Here is a 17,307-nt window from a genome sequence, read left to right as displayed (position 1 = left end):
CTTGCCCGTCACGAAACCATCGGCGCTTTCTCGAACGTTCACGAAATCCCTATTGCATGCTCTCTCCGAGCCCTTGCCCAACGACTGCGTATCGGTCATGGCAAGTGCGCGTCGAAACCATCGGCACATTCTAGAACGATCTCGGAATCGCTATTGCCACCCCAATCCGGAAAGCTCTCTCCGAGCCCCAGGATACTAACTGCGTAGCAGTCACGGTAAATTCTGAGCCCCAAAACAATCAACTCGGAGGTCTACGGGAGATGTTTCGTATCTCGGGACGCAAAAGGAGTGCAACACGAGGACTTCCCAGGGGGTCACCCATCCTAGTACTACTCTCGCCAAAGCACGCTTAACTTCGGAGTGCTGATGGGATCCGGTGCTTTAGTGCTGGCATTATCGCACCCGTTTCGCGTGCTTCGTCCCTCGCCTATGTGCACGTCGCGGCCAGCGCATCAATGTCCGGAGCCTCTTGCCCGTCACGAAACCGTCGGCGCTTTCTCGAACGTTCACGAAATCAATATTGCAAGCTCTCTCCGAGCCCTAGCCCAACGACTGCGTGTCGGTCACGGCAAGCGCGCGTCCAAACCATCGGCACTTTCTAAAATGATATCGGAATCGCTATTGCGACCCCAATCCGGAAAGCTCTCTCCGAGCCCAACGATACTGACTGCGTAGCGGTCACGGCAAATTCCGAGCCCCAAAACAATCGTCTCGGCGGTCTACGGGAGATGTTTCGTATGTCGGGACGCAAAAAGGAGTGCAACATGAGGACTTCCCAGGGGGTCACCAATCCTAGTACTACTCTCTCTAAAGCACGCTTAACTTCGGAGTTCTGATGGGATCCGGTGCTTTAGTTCTTGCATTATCACACCCGTTTCACGTGCTTCGTCCTTCGCCTATATGCACGTCGCGACCGGCGCATCAACGTCCAGAGCCTCTTGCCCGTCACGAAACCATCGGCGCTTTCTCGAACGTTCACAAAATCCCTATTGCATGCTCTCTCCGAGCCCTAGCCCAATGACTGCGTATCGGTCACGGCAAGCGCGCGTCGAAACCATCGGCACTTTCTAGAACGATCTCGGAATCGCTATTGCCACCCCAATCCGGAAAGCTCTCTCCGAGCCCCACGATACTAACTGCGTAGCAGTCACGGTAAATTCCGAGCCCCAAAACAATCAACTCGGAGCTCTACGGGAGATGTTTCGTATCTCGGGACGCAAAAGGAGTGCAACACGAGGACTTCCCAGGGGGTCACCCATCCTAGTACTACTCTCGCCAAAGCACGCTTAACTTCGGAGTGCTGATGGGATCCGGTGCTTTAGTGCTGGCATTATCGCACCCATTTCGCGTGCTTCGTCCCTCGCCTATGTGCACGTCGCGGCCGGCGCATCAATGTCCGGAGCCTCTTGCCCGTCACGAAACCGTCGGCGCTTTCTCGAACGTTCACGAAATCCCTATTGCAAGCTCTCTCCGAGCCCTAGCCCAAGGACTGCGTGTCGGTCACGGCAAGCGCGTGTCCAAACCATCGGCACTTTCTAGAACGATATCGGAATCGCTATTGCGACCCCAATCCAGAAAGCTCTCTCCGAGCCCCACGATACTAACTGCGTAGCGATCACGGCAAATTCCGAGCCCCAAAACAATCGTCTCGGGGGTCTACGGGAGATGTTTTGTATCTCGGGACGCAAAAAGGAGTGCAACATGAGGACTTCCCAGGGGGTCACCCATCCTAGTACTACTCTCTCCAAAGTACGCTTAACTTCAAAGTTCTGATGGGATCCGGTGCTTTAGTGCTTGCATTATCGCACCCGTTTCGCGTGTTTCGTCCCTCGCCTATGTGCACGTCGGGGCCAGCGCATCAACGTCCGGAGCCTCTTGCCCGTCACGAAACCGTCGGCGCTTTCTCGAACATTCACGAAATCCCTATTGCAAGCTCTCTCCGAGCCCTAGCCCAACGACTGCGTATCGGTCACGGCAAGCGCGCGTCGAAACCATCGGCACTTTCTAGAACGATCTCGGAATCGCTATTGCGACCCCAATCCGGAAAGCTCTCTCCGAGCCCCACGATATTGACTGCGTAGCGGTCACGGCAAATTCCGAGCCCCAAAACAATCGGCTCGGAGGTCTACGGGAGATGTTACGTATCTCGGGACGCAAAAAGGAGTGCAACACGAAGACTTTCCAGGGGGTCACCAATCCTAGTACTACTCTCTCGAAAGCACGCTTAACTTCGGAGTTCTGATGGGATCCGGTGCTTTAGTTCTTGCATTATCGCACCCGTTTCGCGTGCTTCGTCCTTCGCCTATATGCACGTCGCGACCGGCGCATCAACGTCCGGAGCCTCTTTCCCGTCACGAAACCATCGGCGCTTTCTCGAACGTTCACGAAATCCCTATTGCATGCTCTCTCCGAGCCCTAGCCCAACGACTGCGTATCGGTCATGGCAAGCGCGCGTCGAAACCATCGGCACTTTCTAGAACGATCTCGGAATCGCTATTGCCACCCCAATCCGGAAAGCTCTCTCCGAGCCCCACGATACTAACTGCGTACCAGTCACAGTAAATTCTGAGCCGCAAAACAATCAACTCGGAGGTCTACGGGAGATGTTTCGTATCTCGGGACGCAAAAGGAGTGCAACACGAGGACTTCCCAGGGGGTCACCCATCCTAGTACTACTCTCGCCAAAGCACGCTTAACTTTGGAGTGCTGATGGGATCCGGTGCTTTAGTGCTGGCATTATCGCACCCGTTTCGCGTGCTTCGTCCCTCGCCTATGTGCACGTCACGGCCGGCGCATCAATGTCCGGAGCCTCTTGCCCGTCACGAAACCGTCGGCGCTTTCTCGAACGTTCACGAAATCACTATTGCAAGCTCTCTCCGAGCCCTAGCCCAACGTCTGCGTGTCGGTCATGGCAAGCGCGCGTCCAAACTATCGGCACTTTCTAGAATGATATCAAAATCGCTATTGCGACCCAAATCCGGAAAGCTCTCTCCGAGCCCCACGATACAGACTGCATAACGGTCACGGCAAATTCCGAGCCCCAAAACAATCGTCTCGGGGGTCTACGGGAGATGTTTCGTATCTCGGGACACAAAAAGGAGTGCAACACGAGGACTTCCCAGGGGGTCACCCATCCTAGTACTACTCTCTCCAAAGTATGCTTAACTTCAGAGTTCTGATGGGATCCGGTGCTTTAGTTCTTGCATTATCGCACCCGTTTCGCGTGTTCGTCCTTCGCCTATATGCACGTCACGACCGGCGCATCAACGTCCGGAGCCTCTTGCCTGTCACGAAACCATCGGCGCTTTCTCGAACGTTCACGAAATCCCTATTGCAAGCTCTCTCCGAGCCCTAGCCCAACGATTGCGTATCGGTCACGGCAAGCGCGCGTCGAAACCGTCGGCACTTTCTAGAACGATCTCGGAATCGCTATTGCGACCCCAATCCGGAAAGCTCTCTCCGAGCCCCACGATACTAACTGCGTAGCAGTCACGGTAAATTTCGAGCTCCAAAACAATCGTCTCGGAGGTCTACGGGAGATGTTTCGTATCTCGGGACGCAAAAGGAGTGCAACACGAGGACTTCCCAGGGGGTCACCCATCCTAGTACTACTCTCGCCAAAGCACGCTTAACTTCGGAGTGCTGATGGGATCCGGTGCTTTAGTGCTGGCATTATCGCACCCGTTTCGCGTGCTTCGTCCCTCGCCTATGTGCACGTCGCGGCCGGCTCATCAATGTCCGGAGCCTCTTGCCCGTCACGAAACCGTCGACGCTTTCTCGAACGTTCACGAAATCCATATTGCAAGCTATCTCCGAGCCCTAGCCCAACGACTGCGTGTCGGTCACGGCAAGCGCGCGTCCAAACCATCGGCACTTTCTAGAACGAAATCGGAATCGCTATTGCGACCCCAATCCGGAAAGCTCTATCCGAGCCCCACGATACTGACTGCGTAGCGGTCACGGCAAATTCCGAGCCCCAAAACAATCGTCTCGGGGGTCTACGGGAGATATTTCGTATCTCGGGACGCAAAAAGGAGTGCAACACGAGGACTTCCCAGGGGGTCACCAATCCTAGTACTACTCTCTCGAAAGCACGCTTAACTTCGGAGTTCTGATGGGATCCGGTGCTTTAGTTCTTGCATTATCACACCCGTTTCGCGTGCTTCGTCCTTCGCCTATATGCACGTCGCGACCGGCGCATCAACGTCCGGAGCCTCTTGCCCATCACGAAACCATCGGCGCTTTCTCGAACGTTCACGAAATCCCTATTGCATGCTCTCTCCGAGCCCTAGCCCAACGACTGCGTATCGGTCACGGCAAGCGCGCGTCGAAACCATCGGCACTTTCTAGAACGATCTCGGAATCGCTATTGGCACCCCAATCCGGAAAGCTCTCTCCGAGCCCCACGATACTAACTGCGTAGCAGTCACGGTAAATTCCGAGCCCCAAAACAATCGTCTCGGCGGTGTACGGGAGATGTTTCGTATCTCGGGACGCAAAAAGGAGTGCAACACGAGGACTTCCTAGGGGGTCACCAATCCTAGTACTACTCTCTCGAAAGCACGCTTAACTTGGGAGTTCTGATGGGATCCGGTGCTTTAGTTCTTGCATTATCGCACCCATTTCGCGTGCTTCGTCCTTCGCCTATATGCACGTCGCGACCGGCGCATCAACGTCCGTAGCCGCTTGCACGTCACGAAACCATCGGCGCTTTCTCGAACGTTCACGAAATCCCTATTGCATGCTCTCTCCGAGCCCTAGCCCAATGACTGCGTATCGGTCATGGCAAGCGCGCGTCGAAACCATCGGCACTTTCTAGAACAATCTCGGAATCGCTATTGCTACCCCAATCCGGAAAGCTCTCTCCGAGCCCCACGATACTAACTGTGTAGCAGTCACGGTAAATTCCGAGCCCCAAAACAATCGTCTCAGAGGTCTACGGGAGATGTTTCGTATCTCGGGACGCAAAAGGAGTGCAACACGAGGACTTCCCAGGGGGTCACCCATCCTAGCACTACTCTCGCCAAAGCACGCTTAACTTCGGAGTGCCGATGGGATCCGGTGCTTTACTGCTGGCATTATCGCACTCGTTTCGCGTGCTTCGTCCCTCGCCTATGTGCACGTCACGGCCGGCACATCAATGTCCGGAGCCTCTTGCCCGTCACGAAACCGTCAGCGCTTTCTCGAAAGTTCACGAAATCCCTATTGCAAGCTCTCTCCGAGCCCTAGCCCAACGACTGCGTATCGGTCACGGCAAGCGCGCGTCGAAACCCTCGGCACTTTATAGAACGATCTCGGAATCGCTATTGCGACCCCAATCCGGAAAGCTCTCTCCGAGCCCCACGATACTGACTGCGTAGCGGTCACGGCAAATTCCGAGCCCCAAAACAATCGTCTCGGGGGTCTACGGGAGATGTTTCGTATCTCGGGACGCAAAAAGGAGTCCAACACGAGGACTTCCCTGGGGGTCACCCATCGTAGTATTACTCTCTCCAAAGTACGCTTAACTTCAGAGTTCTGATGGGATCCGGTGCTTTAGTGCAGGCATTATCGCACCCGTTTCGCGTGCTTCGTCCCTCGCCTATGTGCACGTCGCGGCCAGCGCATCAACGTCCAGAGCCTCTTGCCCGTCACGAAACCGTCGGCGCTTTCTCGAACGTTCACGAAATCCCTATTGCAAGCTCTCTCCGAGCCCTAGCCCAACGACTGCGTGTCGGTCACGGCAAGCGCGCGTCAAAACTATCGGCACTTTCTAGAACGATCTCGGAATCGCTATTGCGACCCCAATCCGGAAAGCTCTCTCCGAGCCCCACGATACTGACTGCGTAGTGGTCACGGCAATTTCCGAGCCCCAAAACAATCGTCTCGGGGGTCTACGGGAGATGTTTCGTATCTCGGGACGCAAAAAGGAGTGCCACACGAGGACTTCCCAGGGGGTCACCCATCCGAGTACTACTCTCTCCAAAGTACGCTTATCTTCGAAGTTCCGATGGGATCCGGTGCTTTAGTGCTGGCATTATCGCATCCGTTTCGCGTGCTTCGTCCCTCGCCTATGTGCACGTCGCGGCCAGCGCATCAACGTCCGGAGCCTCTTGCCCGTCACGAAACCGTCGGCGCTTTCTCGAACGTTCACGAAATCCCTATTGCAAGATCTCTCCGAGCCCTAGCCCAACGACTGCGTGTCGGTCACGGCAAGCGCGCGTCCAAACCATCGGCACTTTCTAGAATGATATCGGAATCGCTATTGCGACCCCAATCCGGAAAGCTCTCTCCGAGCCCCACGATACTGACTGCGTAGCGGTCACGGCAAATTCCGAGCCCCAAAACAATCGTCTCGGGGGTCTATGGGAGATGTTTCGTATCTCGGGATGCAAAAAGGATTGCAACACGAGGACTTCCCAGGGGGTCACCCATCCTAGTACTACTCTCTCCAAATTATGCTTAACTTCGAAGTTCTGATGGGATCCGGTGCTTTAGTGCTGGCATTATCGCACCCGTTTCGCGTACTTCGTCCCTCGCCTATGTGCACGTCGTGGCCAGCGCATCAACGTCCGGAGCCTCTTGCCCGTCACGAAACCGTCGGCGCTTTCTCGAACGTTCACGAAATCCCTATTGCAAGCTGTCTCCGAGCACTAGCCCAACGACTGCGTATCGGTCACGGCAAGCGCGCGTCGAAACCATCGGCACTTTCTAGAACGATCTCGGAATCTCTATTGCGACCCCAATCCGGAAAGCTCTCTCCGAGCCCCGCGATACTGACAGCGTAGCGGTCACGGCAAATTCCGAGCCCCAAAACAATCGTCTCGGAGGTCTACAGGAGATGTTTCGTATCTCGGGACGCAAAAAGAAGTGCAACACGAAGACTTTCCAGGGGGTCACCAATCCTAGTACTACTCTCTCGAAAGCACGCTTAACTTCGGAGTTCTGATGGGATCCGGTGCTTTAGTTCTAGCATTATCGCACCCGTTTCGCGTGCTTCGTCCTTCGCCTATGTGCACGTCGCGGCAGGCGCATCAACGTTCGGAGCCTCTTGCCCGTCACGAAACCATCGGCGCTTTCTCGAACGTTCACGAAATCCCTATTGCATGCTCTCTCCGAGCCCTAGCCCAACGACTGCGTATCGGTCACGGCAAGCGCGTGTCGAAACCATCGGCACTTTTTAGAATGATCTCCGAATCGCTATTGCCTCCCCAATCCGGAAAGCTCTCTCCGAGCCCCACGATACTAACTGCGTAGCAATCACGGTAAATACCGAGCCCCAAAACAATCATCTCGGAGGTCTACGGGAGATGTTTCGTATCTCGGGACGCAAAAGGAGTGCAACACGAGGACTTCCCAGGGGGTCACCCATCGTAGTACTACTCTCGCCAAAGCACGCTTAACTTCGGAGTGCTGATGGGATCCGGTGCTTTAGTGCTGGCATTATCGCACCCGTTTCGCGTGCTTCGTCCCTCGCTTATGTGCACGTCGCGGCCGGCGCATCAATGTCCGGAGCCTCTTGCCCGTCACGAAACCGTCGGCACTTTCTTGAACGTTCACGAAATCCCTATTGCAAGCTCTCCCCGAGCCCTAGCCCAACGACTGCGTATCGGTCACGGCAAGAGCGCGTCGAAACCATCGGCACTTTCTAGAACGATATCGGAATCGCTATTGCGACCCCAATCCGGAAAGCTCTCTTCGAGCCCCACGATACTAACTGCGTAGCGGTCACGGCAAATTCCGTGCCCCAAAACGATCGTCTCGGAGGTCTACGAGAGATGTTTCGTTTCTCGGGACGCAAAAAGGAGTGCAACACGAGGACTTTCCAGGGGGTCACCAATCCTAGTACTACTCTCTCGAAAGCACGCTTAACTTCGGTGTTCTGATGGGATCTGGTTCTTTAGTGCTGGCATTATCACACCCGTTTCGCATGCTTCGTCCTTCGCCTATGTGCACGTCGAGGCCGGCGCATCAACGTCCGGAGCCTCTTGCCCGTCACGAAACCATCGACGCTTTCTCGAACGTTCACGAAATCCCTATTGCAAGTTCTCTCCGAGCCCTAGCCCAACGACAGCGTATCGGTCACGGCAAGCATGCGTCGAAACCCTCGGCACTTTCTAGAACGATCTCGGAATCGCTATTGCGACCCCAATCCGGAAAGCTCTTTCCGAGCCCCACGATACTAACTGCGTAGCGGTCACGGTAAATTCCGAGCCCCAAAACAATCGTCTCAGAGGTCTACGGGAGATGTTTCGTATCTCGGGACGCAAAAGGAGTGCAACACGAGGACTTCCCAGGGGGTCACCCATCCTACACTACTCTCGCCAAAGCACGCTTAACTTCGGAGTGCTGATGGGATCCGGTACTTTACTGCTGGCATTATCGCACTCGTTTCGCGTGCTTCGTCCCTCGCCTATGTGCACGTCACGGCCGGCACATCAATGTCCGGAGCCTCTTGCCCGTCACGAAACCGTCAGCGCTTTCTCAAACGTTCACGAAATCCCTATTGCAAGCTCTCTCCGAGCCCTAGCCCAACGACTGCGTATCGGTCACGGCAAGCGCGCGTCGAAACCATCGGCAATTTCTAGAATGATATCGGAATCGCTATTGCGACCCCAATCCGGAAAGCTCTCTCCGAGCCCCACGATACTGACTGCGTAGCAGTCACGGCAAATTCCGAGCCCCAAAACAATCGTCTCGGGGGTCTACGGGAGATGTTTCGTATCTCGGGACGCAAAAAGGAGTGCAACACGAGGACTTCCCTGGGGTTCACCCATCCTAGTACTACTCTCTCCAAAGTACGCTTAACTTCAGAGTTCTGATGGGATCCGGTGCTTTAGTGCTGGCATTATCGCATTCGTTTCGCTTGCTTCGTCCCTCGCCTATGTGCACGTTGCGGCCAGCTCATCAACGCCCGTAGCCTCTTGCCCGTCACGAAACCGTCGGCGCTTTCTCGAACGTTCACGAAATCCCTATTGCAAGCTCTCTCCGAGCCCTAGCCCAACGACGGCGTATCGGTCACGGCAAGCGCACGTCGAAACCATCGGCACTTTCTAGAACGATCTCGGAATCGCTATTGCGACCCCAATCCGGAAAGCTCTCTCCGAGCCCCACTATACTGACTGCGTAGCGGTCACGGCTAATTCCGAGCCCCAAAACAATCGTCTCGGAGGTCTACGGGAGGTGTTTCGTATCTCGGGACGCAAAAAGGAGTGCAACACGAGGACTTTCCAAGGGGTCACCAATCCTAGTACTACTCTCTCGAAAGCACGCTAAACTTCGGAGTTCTGATGGGATCCGGTGCTTTAGTTCTAGCATTATCGCTCCCGTTTCGCGTGCTTCGTCCTTCGCCTATGTGCACGTCGCGGCCGGCGCATCAACGTCCGGAACCTCTTGCCCGTCACGAAACCGTCGGCGCTTTCTCGAACGTTCACGAAATCCCTATTGCAAGCTCTCTCCGAGCCCTAGCCCAACGACTGTGTATAGGTCACGGCAAGCGCGCGTCGAAACAATCGGCACTTTCTAGAACGATCTCGGAATCGCTATTGCCACCCCAATCCGGAAAGCTCTCTCCGAGCCCCACGATACTAACTGCGTAGCAGTCACGGTAAACTCCGAGCCCCAAAACAATCGTCTCGGAGGTCTACGTGAGATATTTCGTATCTCAGGACGCAAAAAGGAGTGCAACACGAGGACTTCCCAAGGGGTCACCCATCCTAGTACTACTCTCACCAATGCACGCTTAACTTCGGATTGCTGATGGGATCCGGTGCTTTAGTGCTGGCATTATCGCACCCATTTCGCGCGCTTCGTCCCTCGCCTATGTGCACGTCGCGGCCGGAGCATCAATGTCCGGAGCCTCTTGCCCGTCACGAAACCGTCGGCGCTTTCTCGAACGTTCACGAAATCCCTATTGCAAGCTCTCTCCGAGCCCTAGCCCGACGACTGTGTATCGGTCACTGCAAGCGCGCGTCGAAACCATCGGCACTTTCTAGAACGATCTCGGAATCGCTATTGCGACCCCAATCCGGAAAGCTCTCTCCGAGCCCCACGATACTGACTGCGTAGCGGTCACGGCAAATTCCGAGCCCCAAAACAATCGTCTCGGAGGTCTACGGGAGATGTTTCGTATCTCGGGACGCAAAAAGGAGTGCAACACGAGGACTTTCCAGGGGGTCACCAATCCTAGTACTACTTTGTCGAAAGCACGCTTAACTTCGGAGTTCTGATGGGATCCGGTGCTTTAGTTCTAGCATTATCCCACTCATTTCGCGTGCTTCGTCCTTCGCCTATGTGCACGTCGCGGCCGGCGCATCAACGTCCGGAGTCTCTTGCCCGTCACGAAACCGTCGACGCTTTCTCGAACGTTCACGAAATCTCTATTGCAAGCTCTCTCCGAGCCCTAGCCCAACGACTACGTATAGGTCACGGCAAGCGCGCGTCGAAACAATCGGCACTTTCTAGAACGATATCGGAATCGCTATTGCCACCCAAATACGGAAAGCTCTCTCCGAGCCCCACGATACTAACTGCGTAGCAGTCACTGTAAATTCTGAGCCCCAAAACAATCGTCTCGGAGGTCTACCTGAGATGTTTCGTATCTCGGGACGCAAAAAGGAGTGCAACACGAGGACTTCCCAGGGGGTCACCCATCCTAGTACTACTCTCGCCAAAGCACGCTTAACTTCGGATTGCTGATGGGATCCGGTGCTTTAGTGCTGGCATTATCGCACCCGTTTCGCGTGCTTCGTCCCTCGCCTATGTGCACGTCGTGGCCGGCGCATCAATTTTCGGAGCCTCTTGCCCGTCACGAAACCGTCGGCGCTTTCTCGAACTTTCACGAAATCCCTATTACAAGCTCTCTCCGAGCCCTAGCCCAACGATTGTGTATCGGTAACGTCAAGCGCGCGTCGAAACCATCGGCACTTTCTAGAACGATCTCGGAATCGCTATTGCCACCCCAATCCGGAAAGCTCTCTCCGAGCCCCAAGATACTAACTGCGTAGCAATCACGTTAAATTCCGAGCCCCAAAACAATCGTCTCGGAGGTCTACATGAGATGTTTCGTATCTCGGGACGCAAAAAGGAGTGCAACACGAGGACTTCCCAGGGGGTCACCCATCCTAGTACTACTCTCGCCAAAGCACGATTAACTTCGGAGTGCTGATGGGATCCAGTGCTTTAGTGCTGGCATTATCGCACCCGTTTCGCGTGCTTCGTCCCTCGCCTATGTGCACGTCGCGGCCGGCGCATCAACGTCCGGAGTCTCTTGCCCGTCACGAAACCGTCGGCGATTTCTCGAACGTTCACGAAATCCCAATTGCAAGCTCTCTCCGAGCCCTAGCCCAACGACTGCGTATCGGTCACGGCAAGCGTGCGTCGAAACCATCGGCACTTTCTAGAACGATCTCGGAATCGCTATTGCGACCCCAATCTGGAAAGCTCTCTCCGAGCCCCACGATACTGACTGCGTAGCGGTCACGGCAAATTCCGAGCCCCAAAACAATCGTCTCGGAGGTCTACGGGAGATGTTTCGTATCTCGGAACGCAAAAAGCAGTACAACATGAGGACTTTCCAGGGGGTCACCAATCCTAGTACTACTCTGTCGAAAGCACGCTTAACTTCGGTGTTCTGATGGGATCCGGTGCTTTAGTTCTAGCATTATCCCACCCGTTTCGCGTGCTTCGTCCTTCGCCTATGTGCACGTCGCGGCCGGCGCATCAACGTCCAGAGTCTCTTGCCCGTCACGAAACCGTCGACGCTTTCTCGAACGTTCACGAAATCCCTATTGCAAGCTCTCTCCGAGCCCTAGCCCAACGACTGCGTATCGGTCACGGCAAGCGCGCGTCGAAACCATCGGCACTTTCTAGAACGATCTCGGAATCGCTATTGCCACCCCAATCCGGAAAGCCCTCTCCGAGCCCCAAGATACTAACTACGTAGCAATCACGGTAAATTCCGAGCCCCAAAACAATCGTCTCGGAGGTCTACATGAGATGTTTCGTATCTCGGGACGCAAAAAGGAGTGCAACACGAGGACTTCCCAGGGGGTCACCCATCCTAGTACTACTCTCGCCAAAGCACGCTTAACTTCAGATTGCTGATGGGATCCGGTGCTTTAGTGCTGGCATTATCGCACCCGTTTCGCGTGCTTCGTCCCTCGCCTATGTGCACGTCGCGGCCGGCGCATCAATGTCCGGAGCCTCTATCCCATCACGAAATCGTCGGCGCTTTCTCGAACGTTCACGAAATCCCTATTGCAAGCTCTCTCCGAGCCCTAGCCCAACGATTGTGTATCGGTAACGGCAAGCGCGCGTTGAAACCATCGGCACTTTCTAGAACGATCTCGGAATCGCTATTGCGACCCCAATACGGAAAGCTCTCTCCGAACCCCACGATACTAACTGCGTAGCAGTCACGGTAAATTCCGAGCCCCAAAACAATCATCTCGGAGGTCTACGGGAGATGTTTCGTATCTCGGGACGCAAAAGGAGTGCAACATGAGGACTTCCCAGGGGGTCACCCATCCTAGTACTACTCTCGCCAAAGCACGCTTAACTTCGGAGTGCTGATGGGATCCGGTGCCTTAGTGCTGGCATTATCGCACCCGTTTCGCGTGCTTCGTCCCTCGCCTATGTGCACGTCGCGGCCGGCGCATCAATGTCCGGAGCCTCTTGCCCGTCACGAAACCGTCGACGCTTTCTCGAACGTTCACGAAATACCTATTGCAAGCTCTCTCCGAGCCCTAGCCCAACGACTGCGTGTCGGTCACGGCAAGCGCGCGTCGAAACCATCGGCACTTTCTAGAACGATATCGGAATCGCTATTGCGACTCCAATCCGGAAAGCTGTCTCCAAGCCCCACGATACTGACTGCGTAGCGGTGACGGCAAATTCTGAGCCCCAAAACAATCGTCTCGGGGGTCTACAGGAGATGTTTCGTATCTCAGGATGCAAAAAGGAGTGCAACCCGAGGACTTCCCAAGGGGTCACCTATCCTCGTACTACTCTCTCCAAAGTAAGCTTAACTTCGAAGTTCTGATGGGATCCGGTGCTTTAGTGCTGGCATTATCGCACCCGTTTCGCGTGCTTCGTCCCTCGCCTATGTGCACGTCGCGGCCAGCGCATCAACGTCCGGAGCCTCTTGCCCGTCACGAAACCGTCGGTGCTTTCTCGAACGTTCACGAAATCCCTATTGCAAGCTCTCTCCGAGCACTAGCCCAACGACTGCGTATCGGTCACGGCCAGCGCGCGTCGAAACCATCGGCACTTTCTAGAACGATCTCGGAATTGCTATTGCGACCCCAATCCGGAAAGCTCTCTCCGAGCCCCACGATACTGACTGCATAGCGGTCACGGCAAATTCCGAGCCCCAAAACAATCGTCTCGGAGGTCTACGGGAGATGTTTCGTATCTTGGGACGCAAAAAGGAGTGCAACACGAGGACTTTCCAGGGGGTCACCAATCCTAGTACTACTCTGTCGAAAGCACGGTTAACTTCGGAGTTCTGATGGGATCCGGTGCTTTAGTTCTAGCATTATCCCACCCGTTTCGCGTGCTTCGTACTTCGCCTATGTGCAGGTCGCGGCCGGTGCATCAACGTCCGGAGTCTCTTGCCCGTAACGAAACCGTCGGCGCTTTCTCGAACGTTCACGAAATCCCTATTGCAAGCTCTCTCCGAGCCCTAGCCCAACGACTACGTATCGGTCACGGCAAGCGCGCGTCGAAACCATCGGCACTTTCTAGAACGATCTCGCAATCGCTATTGCCACCCCAATCCGGAAAGCTCTTTCCGAGCCCCACGATACTAACTGCGTATTAGTCACGGTCAATTCCGAGCCCCAAAACAATCGTCTCGGAGGTCTACGTGAGATATTTCGTATCTCGGGACGCAAAAGGAGTGCAACACGAGGACTTCCCAGGGGGTCACCCTGTTAGGACTCTAGCTTGGAGAGTCCTAATTGAGAGGGACATTTATGTAAAAATATTAGGACTCTAGCTAAGAGAGTCCTAATTGAGAGGGACATTCATGTAAAACTGTTAGGACTTTAGCTAGGAGAGTCCTAATTGAGAGGGACATTCTGTTAGGACTCTAGCTAGGAGAGTCCTAATTGAGAGGGACATTCATGTAGGAGGTTTTTTCTTAGAGAAGAATTAGGAGTTGTAAGGGAATAGGAGTCTTGAGTAGGAGTCCTATTAGGAGTTGGTTAGAAGTAAGAGTCTTAAGTAGGAGTCCTATTAGGAGTTAGGGTTTAGAAGCCCTATAAATAGCCATGTATTCCTCCTCTTTTCTCAAGCAATAGATGAATCTTTTCTGCAGCCTTTGAGCAGCAACTTGGAGGGAGGAACCCCTATAGAGTTCCAAGGAGGCCGATCCCCTAAAGAGATCAACCCCAAGTTTAGAATCTACAAGGGTTCTATCACCTGGTATCAGAGCAGCGTTCTTGGCGTCTCGCTGCCCTTTCACAGCCATCCATCAACCCTCCACAACCATCCAAAGCAATTCCCACAATTGCTTAAAAGATCGTCACCGAATTCCGCCATCATCTCCACCACCACGGATCATCCTTTGATCTCCCCGTGAATTGCAATAGGTTCTGGTTTCCTACCTTACTGCTGCTGCAATTTAGTTATCCTTATTCGAAAATCCAAAAAAAAAAAAAAAAATCATTCCTATATTGCTGCATAAACTTTTCGTCACAAAGTTTTCATCTCTACGACGAAAGATATATTGCAGAATTCCAGCCGCATATCACCATCTGTTTGATCTTGCTACAGTTCTTTTTCTATCCAAATTTCTACGAAATTTTTATGACATCTTTGACACTTCTTAACAGTGGATTTCCCTTTGGTTTCATCAAAAAATTCTCAATATAAACTACTGATCTTTTATGTCCAATCTGCTGCACTTGAATTGCAGAATTCAAGCCGCATAGCACCATCTGTTTGATCTTGCTACTGTGCTTTTTCTATCCAATTTTCTACGAAATTTTTATGACATCTTTGACACTTCCTAACAGTAGATTTCCCTTTGGTTTCATCGAAAAATTCTCAATATAAACTACTGATCTTTTATGTCCAATCTGCTACACTTGAAAATCTATGCTGCAGAAAATTTCAACTGCATATCGTTGCCTTAACCCATCTATTTGCAATCTTTTTTGAATGAAATTTCTTATAGACTTCATATATCATCTTGGCTTCCATCTAAGATTGATCTATTAAGAAATTCATCTCTAAAAACGATTTTATGTTGCCGTAAATTTTCATCGTAACCCGTTGAAATTTTTCGACGATAATTCTGCAATTGCAACTTGCACCAATTTCTTTGCTGTTATACTGCCGAAATTTTCTTGATTAAATTAGATATCCTTGCTGTCATATAAACTGTGATTTTGCTATCAATTCCCTCCTCAATTCTCTTAAGTTTTTGGTGGAAATTACGTCGAGAAACCGTTGTTTCTTCGACGACAATTCTACTCTTACAAGACAGCACATACTTGCTGCAACTTCCACGGATTTCTGTCAAACCTTTGCTACCATCTACCACAGATCCAAAACTTTCATCCAGAGCCCTAAAACTCTACCAAACCACACCCTCAAACTGCACCCAAAACAGCCACAAAACAAGCCTAAACCATAGCCTACATCCACCAATCCACCAACACTTTCGACCATCACTTCTCTCAACCTATACATGCCTTTAACCCAACAGCAAAAGAGAGATCTTAACATCATTGATTTGGGGCCATATACTATGGCATCTAAGGAGGCAATCAATGCTAAATTCGAAGCCTTGGAGGCGCGAATGGAGGATAAGATTCGGACGCTCTTTACCGAACTCATATTGGGCCGACCACTAAGCCCGAAGAAATCATATCAAGGAGAGAGCTTTGCCCAATCACACCAAGCCCGAAGAGATGACTTCCAAGAGAGGGGAAGCTCTATGACCAACCCCAACTATCCATGCATGAGAGTGGACTTCCCTAGATGGGAAGAAGGAGACCCGATTGGTTGGATTTCGCATGCGGAGCGATATTTTCGGTACCACAAAACCGCGGATGTATCTATGGTGAAAATTGCAGCTATACATCTTGAAGGGGATGCTATTCAATGGTTTGACTGGTTTGAACATACTTATGGAGTCCTTTCATGGCGACAATTCAAAGAAGAACTGCTGATTCGCTTCAGACCAACCGATTACGAGAATATTGACAAACAACTAGCAAAGATCCGACAAACCTCCACCATTCAGGAGTACCAAACCAGGTTTGAAAGGTTATCTAATCAAAATCATGATTGGTCTCAAAAACAGCTATTGAGGACCTTCATTGAGGGCTTGAAGCCGGAGATCCGAGGAGAAGTTAAAGCGCGACAACCGTATACGCTTATGGCAGCCATCTCTTTCGCACGACATCAAGAGGAGCAATTGAACCATGAAGCTCGGAGGACTAGGGTCACTCCTCAACCAGTAATATTGAAGCCCTCAGCCCCCCCTACTGTCGACCAAGTCCCTGCACCAAAGAGGTTAACAGGAGAAGAGCTTCGGGAGCGATATGCGAAGGGGTTATGTTGGCATTGTGACGAGCCGTGGAGCCGTGAGCATCGCTGCAGTAAAGGAGGACTTCTTATGATTGAACCGATAGAAGAAGAGGTCATTGAACATCCAAAAGAGAGCTTTGAATATGAAGAAGAAGATGCAGAAGAAGAGCCACAACCGACCGAAGTTACGGTACATACACTAGCTAGCTACTCAAACCCGCAAACGATGAAAATTGGAGGCCTTCTCAAACAACAACCAATCACTGTTCTCATCGACACGGGCAGTACTACTAACTTCCTAAATAGTAAGCTTGCTGTTCGGATATCATTACCTATCGAGAATCACTGCAAGTTTGATGTTAAGGTCGCCGACGGACGGATTTTGAATTGTGATCATAGGCGCTTGCAGGAGAAACTATTGCTGCAGGACCAAGAGATAATTGCAGATTTCTTTCTTCTCCCTCTTAACAATCATGAGGCCATGCTCAGAATTAAATGGTTGACGACATTAGGTGATATTTCCTGGAATTTTATGAAACTAATTATGAAATTTTACAGTAAGGAGAAACAGGTGACATTGCACGGGAAACGTGGGGGCGACATAACAACGATTTGCACACAACAAATGGAGAATGTTTTGCATAAAGCATGCAGCGGCTTTTTGGTACAACTTGAGCAGCAAACTAAGGGAGAGCTAACAGAATTTGAAGATCCAAATCTACTTCCTTTGCTTGCTGAATTTTCAAATATATTTGACGAACCGCGCAACCTACCTCTTACCTGTCG

The 17,307-nt window shown here is 52.4% G+C and overlaps 14 non-coding genes and 14 pseudogenes across 14 annotated transcripts; all 28 read right to left on the bottom strand.

Annotated features, from left to right (window-relative positions):
• Positions 1-285: 285 nt before the first annotated feature.
• LOC135602581 (5S ribosomal RNA) lies at positions 286-404 on the bottom strand. The gene has a single exon (XR_010483998.1). It is a non-coding gene; the product is annotated as a 5S ribosomal RNA (ribosomal RNA).
• Positions 405-754: 350 nt separating this feature from the next.
• Positions 755-873, bottom strand: LOC135601411 (5S ribosomal RNA). Its single transcript, XR_010483706.1, has one exon. It is a non-coding gene; the product is annotated as a 5S ribosomal RNA (ribosomal RNA).
• Positions 874-1,222: 349 nt separating this feature from the next.
• Positions 1,223-1,341, bottom strand: LOC135602468 (5S ribosomal RNA). The gene has a single exon (XR_010483987.1). It is a non-coding gene; the product is annotated as a 5S ribosomal RNA (ribosomal RNA).
• A 350-nt stretch (positions 1,342-1,691) lies between these two features.
• LOC135599871 (5S ribosomal RNA) lies at positions 1,692-1,810 on the bottom strand. The gene has a single exon (XR_010482212.1). It is a non-coding gene; the product is annotated as a 5S ribosomal RNA (ribosomal RNA).
• Positions 1,811-2,160: 350 nt separating this feature from the next.
• Positions 2,161-2,279, bottom strand: LOC135603289 (5S ribosomal RNA; annotated as a pseudogene).
• A 349-nt stretch (positions 2,280-2,628) lies between these two features.
• LOC135600015 (5S ribosomal RNA) lies at positions 2,629-2,747 on the bottom strand. Its single transcript, XR_010482350.1, has one exon. It is a non-coding gene; the product is annotated as a 5S ribosomal RNA (ribosomal RNA).
• Positions 2,748-3,097: 350 nt separating this feature from the next.
• LOC135599950 (5S ribosomal RNA) lies at positions 3,098-3,216 on the bottom strand. The gene has a single exon (XR_010482287.1). It is a non-coding gene; the product is annotated as a 5S ribosomal RNA (ribosomal RNA).
• A 348-nt stretch (positions 3,217-3,564) lies between these two features.
• Positions 3,565-3,683, bottom strand: LOC135602354 (5S ribosomal RNA). The gene has a single exon (XR_010483976.1). It is a non-coding gene; the product is annotated as a 5S ribosomal RNA (ribosomal RNA).
• Positions 3,684-4,033: 350 nt separating this feature from the next.
• On the bottom strand, positions 4,034-4,152 carry LOC135601855 (5S ribosomal RNA; annotated as a pseudogene).
• A 350-nt stretch (positions 4,153-4,502) lies between these two features.
• LOC135603503 (5S ribosomal RNA) lies at positions 4,503-4,621 on the bottom strand (annotated as a pseudogene).
• A 349-nt stretch (positions 4,622-4,970) lies between these two features.
• LOC135600100 (5S ribosomal RNA) lies at positions 4,971-5,089 on the bottom strand. The gene has a single exon (XR_010482431.1). It is a non-coding gene; the product is annotated as a 5S ribosomal RNA (ribosomal RNA).
• A 350-nt stretch (positions 5,090-5,439) lies between these two features.
• Positions 5,440-5,558, bottom strand: LOC135603695 (5S ribosomal RNA; annotated as a pseudogene).
• Positions 5,559-5,908: 350 nt separating this feature from the next.
• On the bottom strand, positions 5,909-6,027 carry LOC135603499 (5S ribosomal RNA; annotated as a pseudogene).
• Positions 6,028-6,377: 350 nt separating this feature from the next.
• LOC135603238 (5S ribosomal RNA) lies at positions 6,378-6,496 on the bottom strand (annotated as a pseudogene).
• Positions 6,497-6,846: 350 nt separating this feature from the next.
• Positions 6,847-6,965, bottom strand: LOC135604175 (5S ribosomal RNA; annotated as a pseudogene).
• Positions 6,966-7,314: 349 nt separating this feature from the next.
• On the bottom strand, positions 7,315-7,433 carry LOC135599371 (5S ribosomal RNA). Its single transcript, XR_010481881.1, has one exon. It is a non-coding gene; the product is annotated as a 5S ribosomal RNA (ribosomal RNA).
• Positions 7,434-7,783: 350 nt separating this feature from the next.
• LOC135599265 (5S ribosomal RNA) lies at positions 7,784-7,902 on the bottom strand (annotated as a pseudogene).
• A 349-nt stretch (positions 7,903-8,251) lies between these two features.
• On the bottom strand, positions 8,252-8,369 carry LOC135602078 (5S ribosomal RNA; annotated as a pseudogene).
• A 350-nt stretch (positions 8,370-8,719) lies between these two features.
• On the bottom strand, positions 8,720-8,838 carry LOC135602513 (5S ribosomal RNA; annotated as a pseudogene).
• A 350-nt stretch (positions 8,839-9,188) lies between these two features.
• LOC135604535 (5S ribosomal RNA) lies at positions 9,189-9,307 on the bottom strand (annotated as a pseudogene).
• Positions 9,308-9,657: 350 nt separating this feature from the next.
• Positions 9,658-9,776, bottom strand: LOC135600175 (5S ribosomal RNA). The gene has a single exon (XR_010482502.1). It is a non-coding gene; the product is annotated as a 5S ribosomal RNA (ribosomal RNA).
• Positions 9,777-10,126: 350 nt separating this feature from the next.
• On the bottom strand, positions 10,127-10,245 carry LOC135604642 (5S ribosomal RNA; annotated as a pseudogene).
• Positions 10,246-10,595: 350 nt separating this feature from the next.
• On the bottom strand, positions 10,596-10,714 carry LOC135601208 (5S ribosomal RNA). The gene has a single exon (XR_010483508.1). It is a non-coding gene; the product is annotated as a 5S ribosomal RNA (ribosomal RNA).
• Positions 10,715-11,064: 350 nt separating this feature from the next.
• Positions 11,065-11,183, bottom strand: LOC135602112 (5S ribosomal RNA). The gene has a single exon (XR_010483952.1). It is a non-coding gene; the product is annotated as a 5S ribosomal RNA (ribosomal RNA).
• Positions 11,184-12,002: 819 nt separating this feature from the next.
• Positions 12,003-12,121, bottom strand: LOC135599552 (5S ribosomal RNA). Its single transcript, XR_010481906.1, has one exon. It is a non-coding gene; the product is annotated as a 5S ribosomal RNA (ribosomal RNA).
• Positions 12,122-12,470: 349 nt separating this feature from the next.
• On the bottom strand, positions 12,471-12,589 carry LOC135599633 (5S ribosomal RNA). The gene has a single exon (XR_010481980.1). It is a non-coding gene; the product is annotated as a 5S ribosomal RNA (ribosomal RNA).
• Positions 12,590-12,939: 350 nt separating this feature from the next.
• On the bottom strand, positions 12,940-13,058 carry LOC135604008 (5S ribosomal RNA; annotated as a pseudogene).
• A 350-nt stretch (positions 13,059-13,408) lies between these two features.
• On the bottom strand, positions 13,409-13,527 carry LOC135599268 (5S ribosomal RNA; annotated as a pseudogene).
• Positions 13,528-17,307: the final 3,780 nt, after the last annotated feature.

The sequence above is a fragment of the Musa acuminata genome, chromosome BXJ2-1 (assembly GCF_036884655.1).
Source record: "Musa acuminata AAA Group cultivar baxijiao chromosome BXJ2-1, Cavendish_Baxijiao_AAA, whole genome shotgun sequence".
Classification (NCBI taxonomy): domain Eukaryota; kingdom Viridiplantae; phylum Streptophyta; class Magnoliopsida; order Zingiberales; family Musaceae; genus Musa; species Musa acuminata.
The sequence above is the reverse complement of the archived record's forward strand: the minus strand, read 5'-3'. Positions and strand labels throughout refer to the sequence as shown.